We start from the raw sequence: 23,671 nt of genomic DNA on the forward strand, positions 1-23,671 counted from the left end.
AGCTGTTGAAAAAGTGTAGCTGGTATTATTAATTAAAATACAAGTCAGCTTTCCCAGCACTTGTAGCCTGTGGGTATCGAATGTACTCCACTTGATTGAATCAGGTAGTGGCAGCCCCCACATTTTTCATTTTGTGCTGGGAGGGATAACAACAACAACAACAACAACAAAAGTAAAGCTGTTTTCTGCTACTTCATTTGAAATAAATATATTATTTTAGAATGAAGGCATAGCAGCATCAGCAGACAGGCAGAAATAACATAAAATCTACATTATGCCCTTATACTGTGAGTTTAAACAAGGGGTCGTCTACAACCTTAGAAACTCTAGTGCCATTGTGTTATAGGCAGACCTTTATCTATGTATGGCCAAGGAAACAGTTTCCATGGAGATGCAAGGCATTTGACAATGGTCACTGTTTTGGGAAAGTAAATTAATCCAAGCAGGAGACCAGTTATAAGAATTTTCCCCCCTCTGGCAAGGGGAGGGGGACAAAGGGTTGGTAAGTTGCACAGAAGAAGAAAAAAAAGATTTCTGCCTTTTGGTTATTCTTTTTTAGCATGTGGAAGTAACTGAAATTGTAAGAAGACTTAAACTTTGTTTGTGGAGTTAATGCTTATGGGGATTCTCCAGTGATGGAGAATTGGAAGAAGGAAAAGAGATTAAAAAAAAAAAAATGAACTGAGAAACTTGGCTCACTTCTAGGTAAATTTAGGGAAGGAAAAAATACAATGTAGTTTCTTTTTCTTATAAATAATCTGGGCTATTCAGCTTTGAAATCAACCTTTTCAACTACATGTTAGTTACCTGTAACTGATGGATTAGAGAATAAATTTCAGAAGACCAGATGGGAAGAAATACTTAATTACAAGCTTTCCCCAGGTCAGGTTTGTTCAGTGTAGGTGGGTCAATAGTATGAAGATGTTTTAATCATCTACTGCAAATAACCTCTACTGGATAGCACATTGTTTATTTTTATCTAATTATTTGAAATAATCAGACAATATTAAGTGCCAGAAAACAAAAAAAGATTCTCTAGTCATCAAATTTTCTCACTGTCTTAGCTCTTGCAGGCAATGCTTAGAGTAATTAGGTAATAATTAGGAAGTTGTTAACTAATTCAGAGGCAGTGGTGTCCCTGAAAATAAAGTCAAGAAGACTTGGATTCACATCTTGCCTCTGGAATTTAGTAGCTGTTTGACTAAGGGCAAACCTCAACGTGTCTAGGTGTAAATGCCAAGGACTGATTTCCTTGAAATTGAGAAAGAGAATTTCCATAATAGAATTCCTTATACTGAAGAAATCAGAGCTTTTATTTTGTAGTTCATTCATTCTTTATTTATTGAATATCTGCATGCAGATCTCCTTCATTGGCACTGAAAAAGATGTATCAAAGATGTATTAAAATGTAATTGTTGCCCTCAAGGAACTTAGAACCTAACAAAAAGGATGTGATGCATATACAAATAAATAGAATGTCAGATAGAGCATGATGAGCTACCTTCTAAATGCTATAGGAGTTCAGAGGAGATAAATATCACTTCTCAATTAGGAAATCAGTTAAGATTTTTTTTTAATTTGACACTTTAACAAGTCTTATAAAGAGTGGGTAGGATTTATTTTTTAAGTAAATTTATTTTTATATCCATTTATTATCTATCTCTTCCACTAAACTCTGTTGAATAATACTCCCAATTCTTACCAAAAAAAAAAAAAGAATCCTTATCATAAAAATGCATAGTATAATAAAACAAATTCCTTATTTGGACATATGCACATCTTTATACTTTCTGTATATATTTAGTTCATTTCCTCTCTGACAGGAAGTAAACTGTGTATTTCATCTACAATCATTGGGATATGTGATTTATCATTTCATAAACAATAATTCTAAAGTCTTTCAAAATAATTTTTCTTTACAATGTTATTCTCTACAAATCATCTTCCTAGTTTTTCCTACTTTGCTCTGAAACAGATCATAGAGTCTTCCCAGTTTTCTCTGAAACTATATATTTTATTTTTAATGTCACAATTGTATTCCATTATATTCATATACCATAATTTGCTTAACTATTGCCAAATAAGAAGACATCCGCTTAGCTTCCAGTTTTGAGTTAATACAAAAAGAGCTGCTATAGATGATATTACACTTATAGGTCTTTTTCATCTTTATTTTATCTCTTCTGAGTAGATACTTGTTATCTGGATTAAAGAGAATACAATACTAACTTTTAGAGGACAGTACAAATTGCTTTTCCAGATTGCTGGGTGGGTAGGATTTCAATAAAGAAATACAACAAATGAGAAAGTGGTAAGAGTTGCAATGACTAGCAATGCCAAAGTTGTCTATAAAATAAGGACTGGATTTGGATTGAATTGAAACAAGCATTTATTAAATTCCTATTGTGTGTCACTGTGGGGGCACTCTGTGGGGGAAGAGGGAATGAATAAGACAAAATTTCTCTCCAGAAGGAAATACACCCTAGTAGAGAGAAAGTGTTTATCAAGTGTCACAAGATATCAAACATTTTCACAATTTTATATTTAAAAAATTTTGTTGAGATTATCAGAATTTCAGTGGTCATAAGGCACAAGACAGTTTCCAAAGCTTTACTGGTTTTGGGGAGATTTTGTTTTTACTTCATTTTTCTTGTAAAAATGTAAATCTTTAATTCCATGGAGCACCTGAATGTGACCTTAGATGTTAATAGTTTTATCCCTTGCAAGCTAAAAATAAGGCTTAATCTTCTTGCTGTGGATCCAAAAGGAGCCTTTGGATGAATAACTAACTGCCTTTACACAGTGACATCAGTATTCTTCCCAGAAAATGTAAAGGGAAGCAATATAATTTACATTTATTCTCAAACATTTGTTGGGTCTATCCCTCGAGTCCTTAAGAGGCCAGGTTTGTTCTTGGCTACCGAGCTATATGGAAACCACTGTTGGTCATATGTTGCAAAAAATTTATACTCCAACTTGTTCTGGATTTTTTTTCTTTTTAGTCATAATTTAATATTCAGTACACTTAATTCATCTCTTATATGTATTTTAAGAAATATGACCTGTCAACATAACAGTGATATTCTCAATTTATTTAGTGCTTTTTTAAAATCATAGGTTGTTTTGGGATTGTTTATTTTCATAATGTAAAACTTTTATTAAACTAGTGTAATATGTGTATTAAACAAGACTGTCTACATATATAGATTTGCTTTGAGGATGGGGAGGTCTTGTCCACTTTCATGGACAATGGGCATTATGGCTCAGAAGGTTACCTCTGAAAAGGGACAAGCAAGGTTCAAGATGTTTCAGCGAAGTGATCTCTTTTCCAATCTTCAAGAATATACTGACTTTATACCTAACTGGGCCTCATCATGTATTTTTAGTGTGTGTGGAGGGAGGAGTGGGATAGAAGGTGATGTTTAGGGCTTTAGAAGGAGAAAATCACTTTCCTCATCATGCTTAAAGTGGAAAGAACCTCATTACCCCCAGCATAATTACAACAAAAAAATTATCACAAATAGCAACTGTGAATAAGCTTATTTAATCAAAACAAAACAGTAAAGATAAATTAGAGTGCTATAGATTAGAATATATCAAAGAATTCACAAGATTGAGCTCTTTAACTGTGAATGACCTAAAGCTTTAGCTTAAAATATGAGCAATGTGAAAGACAAAATGACCTCATCTAAAGCAAAACTTTTTACACTGTGGGTCATGACTCTACATAGGGTCATATAAGTGAATGTGGGGGTCACAAAAATATGATTTATCAGCAAATGATTTGGGTCATGTAAAAACTTCTTGAGTGGAAAAAGTTTAAGAAACCCTGATTTAGAGGATGTCCATTCTCAGTAATCTCTATCAATGTAAGCCTTAGAATTCAAAGGCTATAATGAAGAGGATTCCTAGACATGTCTGCATGGTTCCAGTGTGACATTCAGAACTCTCTCTTGTCTCTGTTTCTGTCCTTCCTCCTCTACTTCCTACTCCTACTCTTTCCTCCTTTTCTCTATTCTACCCTTCTTTCCCTACCAGCTCCCTCTATGTTTATCATTAAAATCTCATAAGTACCTGCAAAATCTTAAATAATCTATTTATGAAGTACCCAGTGTCATCTTCAGCATGTTCTCAGACAATCCATAGCCACATCTCCATTTTTATATTAAGCACAAAACACAATTCTGTGCTTCTGTAAAATTATCCTAGGATTGTACAAAAGCAGTAATACACTAAGAAATAATTATGTGTTGAATCCTACTTCCATTTTATTGTGTTTTATTTAACAAAACTAGCTCTTAGTTTTTATTTATTAATTAAATACTATTCTTTCAATTTTATTAGTCTCTTTGATTTTCAGAATTTCTGATTTTGTATTTAATTGGGGATTTTTAATTTGTTCTTTTTCTAGCTTTTTTAGTTTTATGTTCAATTAATTGATCTGTTCTTTCTCTGTTTTATTCATGTAAGCATTTAGACATATAAAATGTTCCCTAGTAACTGTATTGGCTGCATCCCATAAGTTTTGATATGTTGTCTCATTATTATCATTTGCTTTGATGAAATTATTGATTCTTTCTATGATTTATTGTTTTACCCACTCATTCTTTATGATTAGATTGTTTAATATCTAATTAATTTTTTGTCTATCCATAGCCCTTTATTGCATGCAATTTTTATTGCATCATGATCTGAAAAGAGTATGTGTTTAATATTTCTATCTTTTTGCATTTGATTGTGAGGTATCTATGCCTTAATACATGGTCAATTTTTGTGTAGGTGTTATGTACTGCAAAGAAAAAAGATATTTTCCTTTCTATCCTCATTCAGTTTTTTTCCTATATGTCTATACTATGTAACTTCTAAAATTTTGTCTAACTCTTTAACTTCTTTCTTATTTATTTTGTGATTAGATTTATCTAATTCCGAGAGGGGAGATTAAGGACCCCGTACTGGCATAGTTTTACTTTCTATTTATTCCTGTAATTCACTTAATTTCTAATTTGGATCTTATGCCACTTGATTCATATGTTTAGTACTGATATTACTTAATTGTCTATGTTACCCTTTAGTAAGATATAGTTTCCTTATCCCTTTTAATTATATTTTTATTTTTACTTTGTCAGAATTGCCATCCCTGCTTTTTTTTTTCAGTAAAGCATAATATATTCTGCTCCAGCCTTTTACCTTTACTCTGTGTTTCTACTGTGCTTCAAATGTGTTTCTTGTAAACAACGTATTGCAAGATTCTAGTTTTTATACCACTCTGCTCTCCCCTCCCATTTTATGAGATTTCATCCCATTCACATTCAGAGTTATAATTACCAGTTGTGTATTTCCCTTCATCCTATTTGTCTCCCTTGTTTATGCTTTTATCTCTATCCCTCCTCAATAGTATTTTTCTTCTGATGATCACTTTCTTCAATGTCCTCCCTTCTATCACTCCTCCTCCCTTCTCTTTTTCCTACAACTTCTTGCCTCCTATCTACCTTCTCCCTTTTCTATCCCTTTTCTCCTCCTACTTTCCAATTGCATAAAATAAATTTCTAAACCCAACAAAGTGTATATGTTATTGCTTCTTTGAACAAAATCCAGGGAAATTAAGGTTCAAACAATGCTCATCCCTCATCATTCTTTCCTTCTATTCTAATGGGTCTTTTGTGCCTCTTTATGTGATGAATTTACCCATTTTATCTCCCCTTTCTTCTTTTCCAAGTATAATTTTTTTCTACCCCTTAATTTTTTTATCACATAAAAGTCAATTTATACCCACAATCTTTATGTATACTTCTAACTTCTGATAAAAATATAGTTCTTAAGTTATAAGGATCATTTTTCCATGTAGAGATATAAACAGTTTAACCTTTAATATTTTTTCTTTCCTGTTTACCTTTTTACGCTTCTCTTGAATCTTGCATTTGAAGATTAATATTTTTGTTTAGTTCTGGTATGATCATCAGAAATTATTGAAAGTCCCCTATTTCACTGACTGTTCATCTCTTCCCCTGAAAGATTATGCTTAATTTTGCTGGGCAGTTGATTCTTGATTATAATCTAAGCTCCTTTCCTTTCTGAAATATCATATTCCAGGTCCTCCAGTCCTTTAATGTAGAAGCTGCTAAATCCAGGGAAATTTTGATTGTGGTTTCTTGATATTTTAATTGTTTCTTTCTGGCTACTTGCAACAATATTCTCCTTGACCTGATAATTCTATAATTTAGCAACAATATTTCTTAGAGTTTTCATTTTGGGATCTCTTTCAAAAAGTGATTGGTAGATTCTTTTAATAACTGTCTTACCCTCTGGATTTAGGATATCAAGACAGTTAGCTTTTGTGCTTTCTTTTCCATTTGACTAATTCTATTTTTAAAGGACTTATTTTCTTCAGTGGATTTTTTGCATTTTGCCCATTGTATTTTTTAAGGAATTATTTTTTTGAGTAGATTTTTGTCCTTCCTTTTCCAAGCTGTTGACTCTCTCTTACAAACCTTTCATTTCTTTCCCCAATTTTTCTTCTCCCTCTCTTATTTGACTTTTTAAATTATTTTTGAAATCTTCTAAGAGAGCTTTTTGAACTTGAGACCAATTCATATCCCATTTTCAGGTTTTTGGGATGGTGTTTTGATTTTTCCTGTCACCACAGTGGCTTTCTATAGTCAAGGTTCTTTGTTTCTTGCTCATTTGGGGCTTTGTCTTTTTTGTGGCTGCTTGAGCTCTGCTCCTGGGGAACAGGAGCCCCTGTTCCAAGTTTCTTATGCGGGATCACTGGCTTTGAGTGGTAGGGCTTCAGAATGGTGACTTGCTCACTGTGCTGAGGTAGTACAACCTGGTCATACCTGTTGTTGCCTAGTTTCAGGGGCTGGCAGTTTGCCTTTGTTTTGGGTCTACTGAGACAGAGACAAGGAATCTTGTTTGCTGATCTGTGCTGTGGGTAAAACCTCCTCCTGGATTGCCTGGACACTATCTGTGTTGGACTGTGCTCCCCTTTCACCCAAGTAATATTGACCTTTCCTGAAGTTGTTCCAAGCTATCTTAAGGTAGAAAATTGTTTCACTCCATTCCTTTGTAGCTTCTGTCCCTTCAGAATCTATATAGAGGTTGAATTAAAGTTTTTCAGAGGTCAACTGGGAATTTTAAGCTTGGGACAATTTCCTGGCTTCTCTTAGCCATCTTGGCTCTAACCCTTTGAATTTCTTTATCTATTAAATCAGGCTAATAATGACACCCAACTCATGGGATTTGTGAAAATCAAGTGAAAACATATCTAGAGCATTTTTCAAACATGAAAGTACTATATTACTGCTAGTAATGTTATTGGCATAATCTGAATATATAACCTATAATCTGAATATCTATAACTACCCAAATCTTGTTCTTAATATTAATTTAAAAGAATTTTCCCCTTGTTCCTCAAAATAAATTTCACTTCCTTCTCCCAAACTTAAAGTGAGACTAATAAACACAATACCATGGATTTAAGATTTCAGGGGTTGACAAACCTTCTCATAGTTGGGTATTTTCATTGGCTTTACATCTCATAGTATTAGATAAAGGTTGAAAGAAGCTGTTTCTTTCCTGCCCTTGTTTGAAATCCACACTCAAGTACACATTGGGTCAACCCTTAACCAGATGTAGGTACACAGAAAGTTATTGGATTTCTTGATGATGAATAGAGAACAGACAATGCACTTGTCTGGTCTCAGAAAAGATATCCATAAAAATGAAGGTACTGTACCTTGCATATGTAAATAGCTGGTTAATAGGAATTCTAAAATAAAAGTAAAATATATTTCTCCCCAAATTCACATAAAATATGTATGTGTGTATATGTACACATACACACATTCACAGATATGTTATAATTAGGAAAAACATCAATAGGGAATTCTTTTAAAATGATTTAGTTTCCTAGCACATTTATCTTCAAAAGAAATAGAAAAAACTAATATGTGTGGCAGTCAACTAATGATTAGGTGAGCAAGTACACTAATTATTAAATGACTTCTTTTATGATCTTTTCTGCCTATGGCACGAGAAGCAAAAGTCAGGGGATAATGTTGTAGGAGGTCTAATACTATCAGAGTACTAACACCACATTCATTTATTATGTCTGAGATGTTCAAGAGAGAAGGAATGGTTGATTTAAACTGTAAACCTGAAAATCATGTCTCTCAATTCAAACCAATTAACTTCAGGGAGGAAAATCTTCCCAGACAACAATTTCTTAGAGTAGGAAGAAGAATGAACTTCTCTCCTCTCCTTTTTTTTCCCTATAAAATATCTTCTTCCAGATTCTCCCCTTTTTACTCTACAGTACTAAAGTTGAACCTATTTGTGCCTCTCCATTTTCTCTTACTTTTGCTATGAACAAGGGATAATAGCCTCCATCACAAGATTTAAAATGGGAATTTTAGAGGTCATGAGTCCAACCCATTAATTTCATATTGAAAAAAAAAAAAGAAAAAATAAAGGTCAAAAAGAAAGTGATTTACACACAACAGCCAATGCAACAGGTCAAATTCAAATATAGTGAGTGTGATTCCTAATATAGAACTTGGGGCTTAGGGGTGTTCGGGGAAGACTAACACCTCTGGTTGTGAGAGCTGCTGAGCCTTTTTTGGGGCTGTTATCTTTGGTGTCTACCTATCATAGACTCACCTATAGCTCCAAGAAGTTGTCCCATGTTCAGCATCTACTCTGTAATAGTCTCAGTAGATGAGCTAAACCAGGTTGAGGATAACTGACAGGCTTCAAATTTGTTGATGAGTTAGAGGACTGTCTACCCCAAGCACGGGAAGGCTTCCCCTGGGAGAACGGGTGGATGAGAACAATTTGTTCTAAAGGCCAGGAAGGTGGCTGAAGTGGGCACCATAGAGTGCTTAGAAATTGGTGAGACATTGAAAATGCAAAGAAGATGCTTTGATTTTTGGCCTTTGAGTGGCCTTTGATGACTCTGGAAGAGAGAATGAGGCTGATGACTTTGTGCTACTTTGTCTCACATAAATCCAATTTATGCCTGAGGCAAAATATCACCCCACAATGTCATTGGTCCTCTTCAAAAATGGAGGACAAACAACAACAACAGTCTTGTTTTTCTTATAACTTATCATCTCCCCAGAGTCAGAACTTATTAAATCTTTCTATAGAATTTTGTTTTTATTTCAGCTCAGGAGCTAATATGGGCTTCTAGTTGGGGTAGTAGTCAGGAAGACTGCTCTCCTCATTTACCTAATAATTGTATATTCCTGTGTAAATTGCTTAACCTTGTTGATCTTGATTTTCTTCAGTTGTAAAATGGGGGTAATTATAGCACTTCCCTCACAGGATTGTTGTGAGGATCAAATAAGATTATGTAAATATTTTACAAACTGGAAAGCACTATAAAAATGATAGTTATCATTTTTGGGTTTTACAGGTTAAAAAAAAAAAACCTGGCTTCTAGTTTAATAAGCATTTCATTCATTTTTGAAGTGTTTCCTGTGGGTCAGTCTTAGAAACTCTATTTCTTTAACCTAGTCCATTCTGTAGGATAGGGTTAAGAACTGGATCTGCAATTTCATTAATATAGGGAACATCTCTATGAGAAAATTGTCTCTACTAATGTAAGTTAGCACCTATTCTGCAATTTTTATTCTCAGAGAGTTACCTAGAGCTCTGAGAAGTTGAATGACTTGACCAGGAACATGCAAGATATATCAGAGGTGGGATTTTAACCCCATTCTTCCTGGCTTTGAGATTGTCCCCTCCTCAGTATACCTGTTGTCTCATCTAAAAGAAAATTAAACTAGTGAAAAGAATGATTATCATTCTTATTATTCACATTTATTGAATGCGGGCTAAGTGTAGATCTGCTAGTAAATTTGGGGAGGTAGGATAAGGGAACTGTGATAGCCAAAAGATGGTGTAATTCTTATTATTCACTTTTATTGAATGCCTCCTATACGTAGATCTGCTAGCAAATTTGAGGAGGCAGGACAAGAGAACAGTGATAGTCAAAAGAAGGTGTAATTTTCTACCACATGCACAGAAATTTGGTAGAATAGGTGGCACTTTATCTAAGTCTTGCATGTAAAGTAAATTTAGACAAAGACAAAGAAGAGCATTCTAGATAGGGAAGCCACATGAACAGAGTCCAAGGTGGGAATGCATAGGTATTTGAAAGGAAACAGTGGTCCAGTTTGTTGAAGAGGAATGATTTGGAGAAATATTGAGAGATATAGTGAGTCCTTAAAAATCCAGCTAAGGAATTTTGAGCAATAGCCAAATGAGGAATCATTCAATTGATTAACAATGCATTTATTATTTATATCTTATACGTTGCATTAAACACAGAGCTAAAGATTTTTCTTAATGAATTGATATGTACAAAATGTTCTCTTACAAATATTAATGAGAGAGATATAGCAACTGATCGCATCATCTACTAGGTTGTGAGGGAGGGATTGTAATCTGCATCACTTCATAGACTTCTTTTTGCTTTGTAAACCTGAAAGCACCATATAAATTTGTGATTGTTATTCTTAACATATAATATGAAAGGAATATGGTCTTGCTGTTGCAAGATTAATAGGAGCAAGAGACAGCATTGTGCCTCCTCTTTTAATATTATTATTCTACAGCTTTCTTAAGTCTTTTCTGAGCCTCTCTATAATTTGCATGGCCAGGTCCTAGTTACATAACCTCTTTGGCCCCAGTTTTCTCATCTGTAAAATGAAGAGATTGCCCTTTTCAGCTCTAAATCTATGATTCAAATCTAAATTTCACACACCTGTGTGAAAGTTAGAGCTTAAACAGATTCAGATATTCCAAGGCCTGTCCCTTTGAACTGGCTGTGCCCCATGCCTGAAATGCATTCCTTTCTTACTTAAATAAAATTCAAGAACCACTGCTTCATTCCTGCAATTAGTGGTGCAGTATTTAACTATTTCAAATTTGTTTTTTTAATATTCATTCTCTATATACTTCTCTCTCTCTCTCTCTCTCTCTCTCTCTCTCTCTCTCTGTAATTCTTTTTTCCTTGAAATTATGAAATTGATTAATTCTTGTGTTTAATTTATTTCGAGATAAAACTCAAGAACCATTGCTTCATTTCTGCAATTAATAGTCCTCTTCTTCCCCAACAATCATGAATTTAACTACTTCAAATTTATTTCTTTTTATATTTATTCTTTATATACATATATATGTATGAAATTCTTTTTTTCCCCATTACAATGCAAGCTCCTTGAGATTATGAGATTGACTTATTCATGTGTTTATATAGCCTTCTTATGCTTTACTCTCCAACATGTACTTTTCAATCTAGTAACATTGAACTCCTGACTGTTCCACAAACAAGTCACTCCAGCTCTTAGTTCTGGGCATTTTCTCTGGCTATCAGCCAACTTGGAACACTCTCTTCCTCCACTCTATGTACTTCTCTGGTTTCATTAAAGTCATAACTAAAATCCCACATTCTATGGGAAGGCTTCCCTAACTCTTCTTAATTCCAATGCATTCCCTCTTTGAATTATTTCTTATTTATCTCATATGTAGCTTGCTTTGTATAGATTAGGTTGCATGTTGTTTCCTCTCCCCCCCTCCCTTAGACTATTAAATTCCTTGAGCATAAGGATTATCTTTTTTTTTTATATTGCTAGCACTTAGCATGGTGCCTGGCACATTTTAAGTGCTTAATAAATGTTTATTAATTGATTGATATATAACAGGTGATTAATAAATAAATATTGACTGAATAATATAAAGTGTGTTCTCAAGCAGAAATTATCAAATTTTTTTTCAATAGAAACTAATTTGAATTGGCCTGAAAGGAAAATTATCAAGGGTTGATAATGGGGAAGTAATAGATAGTGAAGTGTAGGGCATGTGAAGCAGGATTCTGCTACCCCAGGTGCAGCTGCATTAAACTTTTAGAGCAATTGCTTAATGTTGATTGTCTTGTTGGGAGCTCCTGTTCTTGATAATAGCTAGGTTTATTTTCCTCTATGATTGAGTCTTTGCTGGGGTGCACAGTGAGTGGACTTCCAACTTTGGTTGGCTAGACTGCTGAACTATTCCTTTAAGAGTACTTTCAAATGCTTTTCTTGTCTTGCCTGCAGAACACCGGGTCCTTTATCTGTAGGAATCATCCAAGATGGTTTTTCAGGTTGGTGGTTGCTAAGCAGCACCACATTTGAGAGCAGTTAGACACTGGAGAAACCCTTACTTGAAAGGAAAAATAACCACGCATTTTTCTTTGGTTTGTGGCAAATAAGGGAGTAAGGAAGAGAGAAGAGAAGAGCTATTTCTCTCTCCATCTTATCTCCCTTAAGATAATATTAACAAGGCCCACCATGGGCAATTTGGGCTCTCTTTGAAAGCAATGAATCTGTATATTCAACTGCCCACAGGAAGAGATTGCATCCCTAGAAACCTGAAAAATCACAATTTCAGTGCCTCACAATATTATTCAAACTTTTCTTATGAAACTATCCTATGCCCATTTGTAATATGTGTGTGCTATCTCCTCCACAAGTCCTTTTTAAATTCACCTTATTTGCTATTCAAAATGGACAAGGATTTCTGAAAAAAAGAAGTGCATGTATTTCCAAAAGAGTTACTAGAAAAGCTAATCTAATTAGAAACATGTCACTGTGTAAATAGAATCCACAGAAAGCTTCTGCTCCTTACACAAGAAAAGCCTTAGCAGCTCTTTGGATTATTTCACATTTGCTACCAAATGTAAAGGTTGAAAAGCAGAAAGAATTTGTACCAAGAATGCTAAACAACTTCTGCAGCAACTCCATTCTTACTCAAAATATAACTTGTGTTTACAACACAAGAGTTTCCCAGATGGTCATGCAAATGAATGCTCAGGAATATATTACATGCCATATTATTGTTGTTTAGTATTTATTGGGCCCCCACAATGTGCAAGGTGCTGAGGAAAGCAGCAGAATGTCATCTGCTAGGCGATATGAAACATACTGCATAGGCAACCACATCGTCAATGGTTCCCAGAGGGTTAATAATACTAACAATATCTGCAAGGTCTTCCAGACTCAATAGTATTAATATATATGTTTGGGACTCATGCCCCTTGTTCAATTTCATCTAAGTTTCTTTTTTTTCCTCCTGGAAATAGTTCCTGATATCAGACTACAATAGTACTGTGCCTACTATTTTTATTTCACACAATCCTCACTCATACATGAAAATCCCAAGAAAAGAGATTTTTCAGTATATAACGTTATAAATGTCTAAGCAGGTTTCTATTGAAGAAGGCCTTCTAGTTGAAGTTTCAAAAGCTAGAGTTCATCCAGATATTTCCCTGCCAAAGACAGCATGGCTTACCCTGTGATAGAGTCTCTCAGTGTAGTGAAGCCAAAGAATGTAACTATGACAAAATAGGGGTTCTTTTTTAGTCTTACTAGTTTTCTAACACTGTGTATTCATATATGTAATATATGCATATATATATATATGTTTCTTAATTTAACATGTATCCTATTTTTATTTCTTTCCCCTTACAACAACCACTAACAGTTATGTAGCAGGTAAGACCCCATTGGAAGAAAGAACAAATCATGATTGGTTTAAAGCATTTAAATTTGATTATATAATCATTTGATTATATTTGATTATATAATAAGAGAAGAATTATACACTCTGCTATCCATTGCATACAAAATATTCCTGGCTACATTTACTAGAATTATTATTTCTTGGTGTTTGAGGCTATCTTAGTTATAATGAAGTATAGGAAAAGAATATGTAAACAAAATAGCTTTATTGAGTTGATTACAAAGCAGGTGAAGAATTTTAGCAAAGTTAACAAAATTATGAAATAAATGTGGCAAAATGCAAAATCTCCACAAAGTACTATTCTTAATGACTTATTTGACTTATTGTGGTATGCAGGTGATCCTAAATTAAACTACTTTATTTATATAAAGACTCATTATAGTAGACTTACACTTGATAATGAATTCTTTGGCTTTAGCAAATCATTGAAACAAAGAAAAATACAAAGTGACCCTCAGTTATAGAGTTTTTAAAAAACTAAGAGAAGGATGCCAAGAATCACAGTTTTTAGACTATAGAGTTTAAGGGCAATAAGTAAACATAAAGCTGGAGGAATTAAATCATGGAAAACTTGACATTCTGCATTTAAAAGTGAAATTATATGAAAGAAGGAAATTTCAGTTAAATGGAAGGATGAATTGTAGGTGTGCTTTGGAAAGAAAAAGATTTGGCAGAGTTGGATTTATCATTATGTCCAGAGGCTATAGGAAACATTTTGATGGGATATTTAGGCATCTCATGTTTTAAAGTTTGAGATTTTTGTTTTGTTTGTTTGTTAAAGTTTGAGAGTTTGTTTTTTAAAAGAACATCAGGAAAATTGCTGTAGCTTATGTAGCAAAGACACTGGGTGGCATAGTAGATAAGAGTGCCAGGTCTGAAGTAAAGATCTCTAGGTACTTATTAACTGTGTGATGCTGGGCAAATGATTTAACCCTGTTTGCCCCAGTTTCCTCATCTATAAAATGAGCTAGAGAAAAAAAAATAGCAAACTACTCCAATATTTTTGCCAAGAAAATCCCCAAATGGAGTCATGAAGAATCAGACATGACTGAAACTACTGAACAACAAAAATGTACTGACACTGGTTACTTAGGAAGTATAGGTAAGGTACTTCCTTAAGAATTCAATAGGATCTTGCAAAATAAATTAACATACACTTTGGTACTTGGTAATTTCAATGCAAATATAAGAATAAATGAGGATGATAGAAGATATATTTTAAAAAGCTTGAATCAGGAATAAGGACTAAGAAGGGCCAAAGGTTTGTAGTTTAAAAGCTTCACACCTCTACCTTATTGGATGCTATCTTTGAAAAAGAACTGTTAGACACTAGACATAGTGAGCACCAAAAAATAATATTAACTAAAATCTATATTGCTGTTTTTAATGCACAGGAAATGACATAATGATACAACATCTCTGAATTAATAGTTGATGTATACAGTAAGACTCATCACTTATTAAAGCAAAAAAACAATATTATTGTAAAAGAAGAATAACTAGAGAAAGATATGGATACAATTGAAACAATTTTATTCTGACCTATTTAAAGAAATTATTGATGATAGAAAAAGGAAATAAAAAATCAAAATACATCAACTTTTCTTATAATAATGCAATACAGAAGTGTTGTTGTTTTACCATTATATATTTTAGATTGATCACAAAATGAAAGATATAGAATTTTAGTGACCAAATCATAAGAAATCAATATGGAAAAGTGCAAAATCTTCACAAATTCCTAGATGCTTCATTGTGGTCTAATAGTACCACTTCAGAAAACTTCAGTTTTCAAAGGCCATGCCAGAATAGATACTTCACTGGAAAAGCAATCAATTTGGAAAATATATTCAGAAGAGATAATCTAAGAATTAGACTACTTGGAAGTCATGAATAAAATAACACCAAGACAACATCTTTCAAAAAATCATCAAGGAAAACCGCCCTGATATCATAAAACCAGAGGGTAAAATAGTCATTAAAAAAATCCACTAATCACCTCCTGAAAGAGACTCCAAAGAGAAAATTTGGAGAAATGTTGTTGATAAATTCCAGATTTATCAGATGAAGGAGAAAGGACTGCAACTGGCCAGAAAGAAATAATTCACATATCAAGGAGCCACAATCGAGATTGCCCAAGACCTAGCAATTTTCACATTAAAGGATAAAAGGGGGTAGAATATGATATTCGGGAAGGCAAAGGAACTTGGACTACAACCAATAATCAACTACCCAGGAAAATCAAACATTAAATTTCAGGGAAAATATGAACATTAAGAAAATAGGGAATTTTTAGCCATTTCTGATGAAAAGGCTAGAGCTGAACAGGAAATTTGATCTTCATAGACTCAAGAGAAGCATAAAAATGTAAACAAGGAAGAAAAAAAAGGTTTTTTTTTTGTTTTTTTTTTTTAAAGTTACAGTGTTACCTCCCTATATGAGAAGATGATATTTGTGACTTTTGAGAATTGTATCTTTGTCAGGGTGGTTAGAAGGGGTATAAATAGAGATTGTGGGTATAAGTTGATTTTTAATGTGATAATATAAAGAAATTAAGGTGTGGAAATAGTATTATACTAGGAGAAGAGGACAGGGGAAGTAAAATGGGATAAATCTCATCACACAAAGAGGCACAAAAGTCCTGTTATAGTGAAGAGAAAGAAGGGAATGGAATGAGTATTGTTTAAACTTTTATCTCATTGTATTTGGCTCAAAGGGGAAATAACAAATATACCTAATTTAGTATGAAATTTTTCTCATCCCATAGGAGGGGAGGAGAAAATAAAGGGAGAGGCTAATAGAAGGGAGGGCAGAAGTAGAAGGAAAAAGGAATAAAAAAGGGAGAAGTGGTAAAAGGGAGGGTAAATTGAGAAAGGTGGATGTGAGAAGCAAAATGCTGGTGAAGAAAGAAAGGGTGAAAAAGAGAGAGAAAAGTATAAATGGGAAAAACTAGAATGGTGGGAAATAAAGATTTAGTAATCTTAACTGTGAGTGTGAAAGAAAAGAACACTTCCCATTAAATAGAAGTAGATAGCAGAGCAGTTTAAAAGTCAGAATCTCACAATATGTTGTTTATAAGAAACGCAGTTGAAGCAGAGATTTACATACAGAGTAAAGGTAGAGGGTTGGAGCAGCCTCTATTATGCTTCAGCTGAAATTTAAAAAAAAAAAAAAAAAAAAAAAAAAAAGCAGGAGTAGCTATCCTGATCCCAGACCAAGCTAAAGCAAAAGTAGATCTAATTAAAAGAGGTAAGGAAGAAAACTACATCTTGCTAAAAGGCACCATAGATAATGATGTAATATCAAGACTAAACTTATATGCACCAAGTGGTATAGCATCCAAATTCTTAAGTTAAATGAGTTGCAAGAAGAAATAGATAGAAAAACTACATTAGTGAAGAATTTCAACCTCCCTTTCTCAGAACTGGATAAATATAACTATAAAATAAGAAAGAAATTAAGGGGATAAATAGAATTTTAGAAAAGTTAGCTATGATCCACACCTAAAAAAAATTGAATGGGGATTGAAAAGAATATACCTTTTTTTTTTCTGAGCAATACATTGCACTTACACAAAAATTGACCATGTATTAGGGCATAAAAACTTCTCAATGAAATGCAGAAAGATAGAAATATTAAATGTATCCTTTTCAGATCATAATGCAATAAAAATTATGTGTAATAAAGAACCAGGGAAAAATAGACCAAAAATTAATTGAAAAAACAATCTAATTCTTAAGAATGAGTGGGTCAAACAACAAATCAGAGAAAGAATCCATAATTTCATCCAAGAGAATGACAATAATGAGACAACATATCAAAACTTATGGGGTACAGCCAAACCAATTGTTAGAGATATTTTTATATTCTCTAAATGCTTATATGAATAAAGAAAAAGAAAAGGTCAATGAAGTAGGCATGCAACTGAAAAGGTAGGAAAAGGCCAAATCAAAAAACCCCTATTAAAATACAGAATTAGAAATTCTGAAAATCAAAGAGAGATAAAGTTGAATTAAGAAGACTAATGAACTAATAATTAAAACTAAGAGCTGGTTTTATGAAAAGCCAACAAAATAGATAAATATTTGGATTAATTTGATTAGCAAAAGGAAAGAAGAAAGCCAAAATCTCAGTATGAAAAATGAAAAGGATGAACTCAGCATCAATGAAGAGGAAATTAAAGCAATAATTAGGAACTATTTTACCCAATTGTATGCCAATAAATCTGAAAATCTAAGTGAAATGGATGAGTATTTATAAAAACGTAGATTGCCCAGATTAAAAGAAGAGGAAATAAAATACTAAAATAGTCCCATTTTAAAAAAAGAAATTGAACAAGCCATCAGTGAATTTCCTAAGGAAAAAAGTTCTATGGCCAGATGGATTTGCAAATGAATTCTACCAAATATTTAAAGAATAATTTATTCTAATATGATGTCAACTCTTTGAAAAAATATGTAAAAAAAGAGTCCTACCAAATTCCTTTTCTGTGATAGTGATGCTAAAAATTAAACCAAGAAGGACCAAAACAGAGAAGGAAAATTATAGACCAATTTCCCTAATGAATATTGATGCAAAAATCTTAAATAAAATATTAACAAAGAGATTCAGCAATTTATCACTGGGACAATGCAGTGTGACCAAATGGGATTTATACCAGGAATGCAGGGCTGGTTCAATATCAGGGAAACTATTGCCATAATTATTATGGATATTGCCATATCTATAATAAAACTAACAAATTATATTATCTCAATTGATACAAAAAAAAGCCCCTTTGACAAAATGCAACACTTATTCCTAATAAGAACACTAAGCAATATAGCAATGAATAGAGTTTTCCTTAAAATGATAAGTAACATCTATCTAAAACCATCAGGAAGCATCATATATAATGAGGATAAGCTAGATGCATTCCCAATAAAATCAGGGGTGATAATATTTTATCACCACCACTATCATTCAATGTTGTCTTAGAAATGTTAGCTTTAGCAATAAGAGAAGTAACTGAAGGAATTAGAGTAAGTAATGAAACAAAAATATCACTTTGCAGATGATATGATGGTATATTTAAAGAATGCTAGAGAATAAACTAAAAAAACTACTTGAAACAATTAAAAATTTAGCAAAGTTACAGGATATAAAGTACACATAAATCATCAGCATTTCTGTATGTTACCAACAAAACTTAGCAGGAGGAGATAGAGAAATCCCATTAAAAATAACTGTAGACAATATAAGTGCCGAGATATAGCCAAGAATTATATAAACACAATAACAAAACACTTTTCACACAAAGTTATATCTAAACAATTGGAAAAATACTGCTCATGGGTAGGCTGAACTAATATAATAAAAATTACAATTCTACCTAATTAATTGCTTATTTGGTGTCATAGAAATGAAACTGTCAAAAATACTTTATAGAGCTAGGAAAAAATAATTCATTTGGAAAAAAGAAAAGGTCAAGAATATCAAGGAAATTAATGAAAAAATTAATGAAAAATCAAGGAAATTAAAGAAACATGGCCTAGACATACCAGATTTAGAATTATATTAAAAAGTGGCAGTTATCAAAACAATCTGGTACTAAGAAAATATTATAGCAGAAACTAGGCATTGACCAACATCTAACACCCTATACCAACATAAAGATGATGTTCTAAGCAAATTAGAAGAGTAAGGGATAGTCTACCTGTCAGATCTTTGAAGAAGGGAGGACTTTATGACCAAAAAAGAACTAGGGAACATTATAAAATGTAAAATGTATAATTTTGATTACAAATCTTATAATCAATTTGTACAAATAAAACCAAAGTTTCCAAGATTAGAAGGGAAGCAGAAAGCTGGGAAACAGTTTTTATAGCTAATATTTCTGATAAAGGCTCACTTTTAAAATCTAGAAAGAAATGACTCAAATTTATAAGAATACAAGTCATTTCTCAATTAATAAATAGTCAAAGGATATGAACAATTTTTAGATGAAAAAAATAAAGCCATTTCTGAGTCATGAAAAAATGCTCTAAATCACTATTTATTAGAAAATTTTAAATTAAGACAACTTTCAGGTACTATCTCAAATTTCTCAGACTATATGAGGTGACAGGGAAAGATAATGATAAATGTTGGAGTGGGAATGTGAGGAAACTAGGACATTAATCTATGTTGGTGTTGTGAAATTATGCAACCATATAGAGAACAATTTGGAACTTTGGTCAAAGGAGTATAAAGCTGTGCATATCTTTTGATCTAGCAGTCTCACTACTGGGTCTGTATCCCAAAGAGATTATAAAAGAGGAAAAAGGACCCACAGGTACAAAAATATTTGTAGCAGTCCTTTTTGAAGTGGCAAGGAACTAGAAATTGAGAGGGAAATAGCTGAATGAGTTGTGGTATGGAATATTTTTGTTCTATAAGAAATGATAAGCAGATTGATTTCAGAAAAGCCTAGAAACACGTACATGAACTGATGTTGAGTGAAGTGAGCAGAACCAAGAGAACATTTTACACAGGAACAGAAAGATTATTTGATGGAACAATTATGATGGACTAGGCTCTCTTCTCAACCATGGAATGATTCAAGGTATTCTAATAATCTCAGAATAGAAAATGCCATCTGCATCCAGAGAGGGAACTATGGAGACTGAATTTGGATTTCAAAGCATAGTATTTTCACCTTTTATTTTTTTAAGTGTCTTTTCCCTATTGGTCTGATTTTTCTTGCACAACATGACAAATATGAGAATATGTTTAAAGAATTGTACCTATTTAACCTATATTCAATTTCTTGCTGTCTTGGCAAAGAAGGAGGTAAGAGAGGGAGGGGAAAAAATCTGGAACACAGTCCCACAAAAATATCTTTACATATATTTGGAAAATGAAAGTGTTTTGAAAAGACAGATAGAACTAAGCCATCAAGGAAAAGTACCATAGAAAAGTAAATATGTTGGATGCATGGTAAGAGAGAGGCCTGATGACACAATTGGTCCAACTGTTTTGTTGGAATTCTAATAATGTCAGCAAAATGGTTGCTTGGCGTAGGCTTCATGATATAAATACTTTGAGTGGAATTTATATCTGGGATCATAAAAAAAGAGAAAAGGGACATGTGCAAAAATATTTGTAGTAAGACTTTTTTGTAGTGGCTAGAAACTGGAAATTGAGTGGATGCCAATCAGTTGGGGAATGGCTGAATAAATTATGGTATATGAATGTTATAGAATACTATTGTTCTGTAAAAAATGACCAGCAGGATAATTTTAGAGAGGTCTGGAGAGACTTACATGAATTAATGCTAAGTGAAGAGAGTAAAACCAAGAGAACGTTGCACACAGCAACAAGATTATGTGATGGTCAAATGTGATTGACTGACTCTTTTCAATGAGACGATTCAAGGCAATTCCAATAGACTTGGGATGGAGAGAGCCATCTCCATCCAGAAAGAGGATTGTGAGGGTCTAAATGTGGATCACAACATAGAATCTTCACCTTTTTTGTTGATATTGGCTTGCTTTCTTTTTCTTTTTTTTTCCTTTTTGATCTAATTTTTCTTGTTCAGCATGATAATTGTATAAATATATTTAGAAGAATTGTACATGTTTAATATATAGTGGATTACTTGGGGATATAGGGGAGGGAGGTGGGGAAAGGTAGGAAGAAAAAATTTGGAACACAAGGTTTTGCAAGGGTGAATGCTGAGAATTATCTTTGCATGTGTTTTGAAAAAACCTATAATTAACTAAAAAAAATTTTTTAAAGGAATTTATATCTGGAACAAGAATAGCACAGAATAGGAAAATGTGAATGGGCTGTAATCTGCATCACTGGAGAAAACTCCCAAATTAATGAAATGGGTACATCCATATGAATATTTGAGTTGCACAAAGTACAAAAAGCTAATTGAAATATTAATTATTGAGAAGCAGTTTGGTTTATTTGTTGTCTTTTATCTTGAGTCAGGAAGACCAGTGTTCAAATCCAGTTTCAGGCACTTCCTAGCTGTGTGATTATGTACAAATTATTAAAACTTTCTGAGTCTTCGTTATCTCATCTATAAAATGGAGATAATAGTATAATGATGATGACAGTGATTGAGGAGCTGGAAAATCATTATAGGTGGACAGATAGAATGCATGTAATGCCTTTAAAGTTTACAAACAACTTCACAAATATCTCATTTGAAGCTCATAACAACCCCGAGAGATAAATACTATTATTATAGCCATTTTACAGATAAGGAAACTGAAGCTGTTAGAAGTCAAATGGTTTGCCCAGGGCCTCATAACTAGTAATTTTTTGAGACTGGATTCAAACCTAGGTCTTTCTGAGTCCAAGTTCAGCAGTCTTTCTATTATACCACCTATCTACCTATCATGTATGTATGTATATATGTAGGCTAGTGTATGTAATGCTTGTATATACATGCATATTTATGTGTGTATAAATTTTGTATGTATGCTTAATATTTATACATATATGTACACACATATTTGTGTGTGTATGTATATATACACAACATACACACATATAATTTAAGTGCCTATTTTGAAAGGCAGCATGGTATCCTCAGTCAGCAGCACATGATTCCAAGTCCCAAATCTGCAACTTACGGGCTGTATGTCTCTGAACAAATTATTTAAATCACTCACTCCCCCATTCAGCTCTCTTAAGATTCTAAGTGACAGCATAGGTGCCAACCAACATTGGTAGAGGGTTTTTCCTTATCAGAAATCTTTTATAACAAGAGAATCCCAGATCTGATAAAATAAAGAGGTATTCATTTCACATGAAGAGAGATAATAAGAGGTGCTCTGCAGCTTTAAAATATTATACAAAAATAAATTATCAGTAATAAATCAACCTAGAATCCATTACAATGCCAAACTAAATACTGAATCACACCTCAGCAAAACTAAGAAAATTGAAGTAGACTATTTTAATTATGAAATGTAAGATATGTCATCTCAAACATGATATTATATGGAAAGATCTGTAACACGCTATAAATACAAATTGTTATTAGTGCTAAAATGTGAATTAAATCAAGCAAATAAATGATGTAAGTGATGAAAGATAAACTATTTTCAAAATTATTCTTGAGGGCAAATATAATGTAATTTTTGAGTCCTTTCCTCTTAATAATCTTAACAGTCCACATATGAAAACTGAAAATCTCCTCACTCTAAAAAATATAGAAATTTATTCTCAATGACTTGATTTAAGCCATATTTAGATTAATACAATAAGACTCTTCATTGTTTTTAAACTATGCCATATTTTTAATGCACATCAGAAGTGTGTATTGTAGACAGACACTATAACATTATGATTTTTTCATTTAGATTTTATTTTGATTATTGCTGTTAAATAACATACTTTTTCCTGATTACCACATCTTCTAAACTATTCATTAGAGACAATGAGGGTGTATTATGTCCACTGTTTTGGTGACATACTGACAAATGGTGACAATAATAGACAATTTGCAGCAAAAACTTGCATAAAATTTGCTTCTGAGGCATATATACCCTGTAACCTAGATTTATGTGGAATATCTACAAAAGCAGGTAAAACAAGTGCTATAGACCCCAGGTTCCTTCCATGATCTTGAACCAGTACCAAAAAAAGATCAGGAACTCAAACAACAGGAGGACTAAATAGGAAAATAGTGATTCAAGAAGCAAAAATGCTCATCAGATAAGGAGTACAAGAAGGCAAGTTGGCCAGATGGTCTTCAGTATATGAATCACTTACTTCATGATAATCAAGTGGTCTCTCAGAAAGGCACATTGATTCTTTCAGTCATTCTTCCCTATTCATTTAGTACATTAATTATGCATTAAATGCTTTCCTAGTGGCCTGCAAGATATAAGGCACCTCCCTCTGGATCTAATTTGCTACTGAGGATAATGTGGTTTAGTTATAATTTTTTATTCTTTAGGATCCCTCCTGAGTCCAATGCCAATGGAACATTCCTCTGTTGGCCCAGCTGGGCTTGGCCATTGAAGCTCTCTAATGAATAAGGTGAGGCATCATTAATTTCAAAGCTTATCATGGAGTCTAGAATTTATTTAAAGTATACTTGTCTTGGTCTGAACATCTCTGTGAT

At 33.0% G+C, this 23,671-nt stretch overlaps 1 long non-coding RNA gene across 2 annotated transcripts in view; it reads left to right on the top strand.

The window, feature by feature from the left end:
• Positions 1-437: 437 nt before the first annotated feature.
• The window catches only part of LOC116422463, a 94,293-nt gene continuing 71,059 nt past the window's right edge, over positions 438-23,671 (top strand). Inside the window, exons 1-2 of one of the 2 annotated variants that reach the window (XR_004233115.1) lie at positions 438-502; positions 23,504-23,586. This is a non-coding gene — a long non-coding RNA (uncharacterized LOC116422463). The remainder of the gene's footprint in view (positions 503-23,503; positions 23,587-23,671) is intronic. The other variant, XR_004233114.1, reaches the window with a different exon arrangement.

This window comes from Sarcophilus harrisii, chromosome 3 (genome assembly GCF_902635505.1).
Source record: "Sarcophilus harrisii chromosome 3, mSarHar1.11, whole genome shotgun sequence".
Classification (NCBI taxonomy): Eukaryota; Metazoa; Chordata; class Mammalia; order Dasyuromorphia; family Dasyuridae; genus Sarcophilus; species Sarcophilus harrisii.